Source organism: Melospiza melodia, chromosome 24, assembly GCF_035770615.1.
Source record: "Melospiza melodia melodia isolate bMelMel2 chromosome 24, bMelMel2.pri, whole genome shotgun sequence".
NCBI classification, from domain to species: Eukaryota; Metazoa; Chordata; class Aves; order Passeriformes; family Passerellidae; genus Melospiza; species Melospiza melodia.
The window spans coordinates 8,245,598-8,251,846 of NC_086217.1; the positions used below are offsets into that span (position 1 = coordinate 8,245,598).

General features: G+C 46.4%; 1 long non-coding RNA gene across 1 annotated transcript; it reads left to right on the forward strand.

Annotated features, from left to right (window-relative positions):
- The first annotated feature begins 369 nt into the window (after positions 1-369).
- On the forward strand, positions 370-5,992 carry LOC134428907 (uncharacterized). Its single transcript, XR_010030500.1, has 2 exons — positions 370-687; positions 4,862-5,992. It is a non-coding gene; the product is annotated as an uncharacterized LOC134428907 (long non-coding RNA).
- Positions 5,993-6,249: the final 257 nt, after the last annotated feature.

A 6,249-nucleotide genomic window follows, 5' to 3' on the forward strand; every position in this document is an offset into this window, starting at 1 on the left:
TTTGCTAAAAAAAAAAAAATACAGCTGAGTTTCATCAACTGCTGACAAATAGTTTATTTTCATTAACAAACTCCTGTGGGTACATAGTCCCAAACCACTCCCAGAGCAGCATCACTCTGGCTCCAAGGCAGCAGTCCTGTCCCATTCCCATCCAGGGTAAGGGCTGCAGCTGCTGGGCTCTGCCTCCACATCTCCCAGATTTCAAACCTGCCCTGAGCTCAGTTCAGACCCACATGGCCAAGAAGGGGACCCACAGGGTTAAGTAGAGGAGAGCCCCAAACCCAACATTTCCTGAACTCTTCCCATTCTCAGTCATTTCTGTTTAGTTCATTTTCTTCCACTTCACTTCTAGGATGGCCCTGCCAGGTTAGACACAGCTCCTGAAGCCTTGCAGAGATGTTTTTATATTGCATCTTATATAATTATATATTCTTATGCATTATATACAGTCTTATATGTATTTATACACACACACAGAGGCAGGTCAGCCCTGGTTTGCCAGCTGGACTGGACTGCAGGAGGGACAGACAGGGGAGCAAAGGCTGGGGAGATTTACAAATCTGCTCTATACATTGCAGCAAACCTCATGCAAAGTCAACATGGCCTTGCATCATCAAGCACAGGCTGGAGCCAGGAAACAGCTCAGCTGGAGAAGCCACAGAATGAGGAGAGAACAAGCCTGTTCAGGTAAGAGCTCTGCATCTAAAAACATGTCCTGACATATTCACAAGAGGAGGTTAGATATTTTTGAAGTTGATTTTTCTTTTCTTGCAACTCCCCAATCCTCTGAGCTCATTAAAATGAAGACACTTTAATTTCCAGGAGTGGCCAAGAGGGAAAGGTCAAGGAAGGACTTCTTTGTAATGTCGACTCTCAAATTCCAGGGAGAAGAACAGCAGGATTGTCATTAAACCACCATCAAATTCTAAATTACTGCACTGTCAAAGGAAAGTAGGACTGCCATTATACAAAAGGGAGTGAAAGAAGAGACCTGATGATTTATTGTACACAGGTCTGTCTGAAATGGGGTCTTGGGCTGACAAAAACAAGGGTCTGGTTAGGAGCAGCTGGTCCTGGCTGGATCAGTGGTGTCACACATCCCCCTGCACAGGAGGTTTTCTGGGGACACGTTCACAGAACCCCAGTTCTGAAGATTCAGAGTTACTCAAAGAATGTTCTACAGTCTTCAAAAGAAATGAAGCAGAAATTTTTTGCTGTTGCACCAAACCTCAAATAAAGAAAGCAAGGCCTGGGAGCCCAGTGAAATCTGTGGTGAACAGGACACTCAGTCTCTTAGGGAGGCACTCCAGTGTAAAATCCAGAGCTGTTGCTTGTTGCTTTGTGGTTTGTATTTCCATGGATAGATGCCAGAGGAAGACAGTCTGATCAGACAAATTACTTTTGTTCAAATTGAAACAAATATTTGATTTTATTAATCCCATCTTCACTTGAAAAATGCCATCTGTCCACTAAAAGACATCCTGACATCCAACTCAGCAAAAAACATTGCTTGAGGCCCTCAAAGGGAAAAGAAAGGGAGGAGCTGAATCTCCCAGGTGCAGCTCTAATGAACAAGTTTGGGGTGGTCAAACCTGTGGCTGCCTTTGTCCCTCAGGAAAGCTTTGCTCAGATCCATGGGTTGGATCTGAACACCAAGACACTGTCTTTTAACAGTTAATTAGCTGCACAATTAGTGGTCGCATTTTACAAAGTGTGACAAAATGAGTGTGAAAACCAACAGTAAGAGAGCAGCTGGATCTGAAAGCAGGGTGGAATGGCAGAAAGCTGGGGGCAGCACATCTGGTGTGACAGCCAAATAGAAATCATGGTTGTAGCTGTGCAGATTTGGGCCCCTCTCCTGCATTGCAGTTGCACTCGTGTCACCCCCAGGTATTTCCACTGAAATCCTGTTGAATTGCCTGGAGTGAGCTCCTGCCTGCAGCAGGGACAGGGAGAACAGAGCACAGCACTTGGGCTTCAGACCTGTCCAGGGTCACATCCCACTCCTGAGCCACAGAATGTGGCCCCTGCAAATCCAAAAACTGGAGCATGGAAAGACCACTGGTTTGTGGGGAGACACCAAGTGCACATCATGTGCTGTACCTGCATCCCAGAATGTGCTTTTTGAAAGTTGATGCTTAGGACAGCAGGTGCATGTCAATGTCAAACAACCTGCCCTGTCTCTTGAGCTTCTGGAGAAAAGGGGTGACCCAAGATGAGGTGAAGAATGAGAATCGAGCTGGGGTGACTTCTGTATTGAATTTAAGACATTGTAGTACAGGGTTAAAATAGAAGCACCTGCAGCAATTACAGGTTCTTTATGCAAGAAGCTGTAATTATGTGCACAAAGACAGGTCCCAGCATGTGGAGCTGTGTGCATGCATTATACATTAATATGGGGCTAGCAACCAGAGAAGCCAATAGGGTTGCTACAGTATTGCATATTTTATTATCTTTTATTAGGAGACACGCATTATGATGGTTTCATTTTTAAAATCCAAACATTAAAGTGTTTTCTGACTGCACCACACACAGGAGCAGCCTGTGCTGTGCCAGCAGCCAGGGCTGCACCTACAAACCCAATTATCTCTCTACAGCCTTGCCCTGCTCTGGTCATCTGGGGCACTTGCTGTCCCCATCTCCCAGGTTGAAGTCATGATCAGGCTCACTGGGAGTTCTTAGCCCAAAGTGCCCCTTTGAACTCAGGGCTGCTCTGAGCCCTCGGTGCCCTCTGGCAGGTTGTGCTGGGGGTTTGAGACGCTGTGATCTGGCCAGCAGAGGTTTATCTGCTAAGACAGAAAAGCTGTGCCCTGTAGGAGCACGGCTAATCTGACTGGCTGGCACTTCAGTCAAAGAGTGGCAAAATGCTTCTGGCCCGAGAGGATGCTCTTGAGCTCTGCACTGCCAGGAGGCAGCGACAGGAGCTGCCCACGCCCACAGCACTGTTACACACTGGTGGCACACATCCCACCTGGCCCTGCTCAGGACAGGCATTCCTGCCATCCAGCCAGGTCCTGGTGCCCATCCTGGGGGAACTGGCCTCTGAGGATGGGCAGGGAGCTGCTGAGACCCAGCTTCCACTTCCAGCCATCTGCACAGAACGGGAAGTACCTGGAGATCCAAGGTACTTGGATACAAGGTGCTCATTGCAGGCAGGTGAGTGCTGCTGCACACATGCCTGGAAAGAACTCATGGCAAAAGGCTGGCCCTGCTCCAGTCCAGGTAAGGGCAAGATTTTGCTGTGTATAGAAACAAAGAGAGGTGCTTCACCCTCATGTGATGAGAGCACAGCCTGGGCTTGAGCCTTTTGCCTTTATCCATTTCATCCAATAAGAATGCCTTGGCTTCTTCTGCTCAAAAAAATGGAAATGATCTGGCCTCTGTAACATCTGTGACTCCAGATTACCCTGAATGCTTCCCAGCAGAGAGGGCACAGAAATAACATGGTCATCTCCTCCCTAGCAGCTGTTAAACAAAACAGGAAAAGGCAGCCCTACAGCATGACTGTGCTTTGAAGCTGTGCGCTGTGGGCCAGGCTTTGGCCACCTTGGGGGAAGTTTAAACAGCACCATCACCCACCTCCCTGCTGGTGTGGGACCTCTCTTTGCCTTCTTGCCTCAAACATGACTGCCTCCCCTCAGGGAGCTCTATCCCAGGTTGGGGCATCCTCTCTCACTGTACATGAAGAGCAAACAGGCAACAAAAGAAAAGCGCACGTTCACCTTCAGCAGCTGAAGAAGGCAAAGCATTTTCTGTTTGCAAAAGGGGAAGAGCAGTGAGTCCATCTGCAAAACAGTTTCCCATTAACCAGCCCATGACAATATCTCACACTCTCCCAATGGCAGTTTAACTGTCACCCCAACAAACAGATGGACTTTTGCAATACTGAGAGCACAAATTCTCAAGAGGAGGGAAGCCTCGGCATCTCATGGCCTACAGAGTTGGCTGAAGGGGAAACAAAAAGGGTCCTTTGTCCCTTCAGCTCTCCAGAGGCTGCTGAGGGAGCAGCATGTCCCCTCCCAGGCCAAAACACCCTGCCAAGGCAGCTACAAAAAGACAAGGATGTGAAAATGATGATCCCTATCTCCTCCTCCAGTCATGGCTTAACACTCCCACCTGTCCCAGCAGTTCTCTAATCCCTACCACCAAGAATTGCTGAAAACCTCCCTCCTCCCAGGGAACTCAAACACCAGCACCTTTTGTAGATACACATCCCAGAGCTGTGGTGTTAATACTTCACAATGATTTCTTTCCATGCCAGAATGAGTTAAGGTAGGAGTCTCTGTCCTGGCTTCAAATTTCCTGGCTTTCCCCTGTCTGCGTCACGACATAATTCTTTCCAGCAGCCTTTTCCTCAGATGTTCAGAGTTAGCATTGGGATCCCTGCCAGTTTTCCTTCCCAAAACAAACAGGGAGCCTCCTGATGCCAAAGATTTGCCTTCTATTCATTTCTCCAGGGACTGAACACTTGGCTTTACAAGCGATGCCCCGATTTTCAATTCAGCATGTGTACATAAATAATAATGCAGCTTTCCAGAGCCTTGTCTGCACTAGAAAAGACTGGATGGCGTGCCCCTAACAAGCTGTCTCTCTCCATCAACTGTAAATAGAGCTTCAATTAATTAATGAGATTATCTGCCAAGTTAGTACACATTGCTTCAGCAAGGAAAATAAGGCTTATTGTCAAATTACTTTTTGCTGGTGTAATCATGTCAGCATCAGAGTTTTTGCTAGTAATAAAAACACCCACCCATTATTAAACCACCCTGGTTCCAGTGTAAACCTGGTCTAAAACTAAAGCCCTGAAAAGTGATAAAAATACCATTCCCATCTCAGTAAAAAAGCTTTTCTTTCCCTGCAGCGTCCCTGGGCTCACAACACCTCCCCTGCCCTGGTGACCTGCCTGCTTTGCCTGGAGGGCTGGAAATTGCGGAGCTGCTGGTGGCTGATGAGAAATGATTGAAAGGAAGCGTTGCTGTGAACCCTGCAGAGAGCAAAGCATGGCCCTGCACTGCTCCCCGCGGGGCACAGCAGCAACTGGGGAAGATTCTGTCTCACTAAGGGACATGTCCTTCAGGCTCAGGGCAGGTGCAGTGCTTGTCCTTCAGCAAGCCCAGGCTGCTGCTGTCTGCTCTTCTTTTGGAAGGAAAAAGGGTGGGTTTCCTCTTTTTGAGGAAACAAGTGTGTGACTTACGTCAAATCTGTGCTTAAAACGCTCCTGAAACAGGAGGAATGCTGAGAAGGGGAAAGAAATCACCTGTAATAAGCACTATTAATATCCCTCCATCAAGTATTGTCTTTTTTTGGTTGTTCTTGGGGAGGGTATGAGGTGCAGTGTCTGAACCCAATGGACAGAACACCTACAGACATTAAATCATACTGCTGCTACTCACTGATTTTTTCAATCCACCTTTTATGCTCACTAGATTCCCTTTATGTGTGCCCAGTTTCCAGCAATAAACTTAAGACAACTCCCATTAATCTCTCAGAAATTCAGGGGGTTTGTCATTTGAAGAAGGCAAAGGTGGATATGCCCAATCCCTGCCTGCCCTCCTCTTTTTTGAAAGGTTTAGCCCTAGAATTGACCTGAATTTGTATATTTATTTTACATGAAAGAAGTGGCAAAGATAAAAATAGAATGTGCAGAATATTACATAATGAAGTGATAAAAGGATATTGATTACTTAGGCAATATAATTATTACAAATAAAGGTGAATGCTAAGCCTATATTCCTTGCTCATGAAGAAGTCAATAGCAGTTAAATTCAGTGTATTTTTAGAGTAATAAAGAGCTATACCGTGGGCCCAATCAGCTTCAAATACTGAAGGAGTGCAAAATGAGAGTGTTTAAACAATATGTCCAAGTCTTCTAGGCATTCAGGAAGAGACACAAATATATAATCATTCATAATTAACAATTTCTCCATAGCACCACCCGTGAAAGGATCTCATGTTCCTTCATAAATATTAATTAAATCAACCCTACACCCCACTTGTGTAACAATTATTACTGACATTACCAGATGGAGAAACTAGGGCACAGCTTCATTGCCCACACAGAGCATCTGCTGCAGATCTGAGATGAGACTGACCCATCCCCAGCCAGGGCTGAACCATCAGATTCTGGATTCAGATGCCTTGTGACAAGGATCTGCCTCCAAAAACTGCCCCTGATTTGTCACATTGGGGCGGAAATGCCTCTTTGAAACATGAATGTCAAACAGTGTCAGTGTTAGACAGGGAAACCAA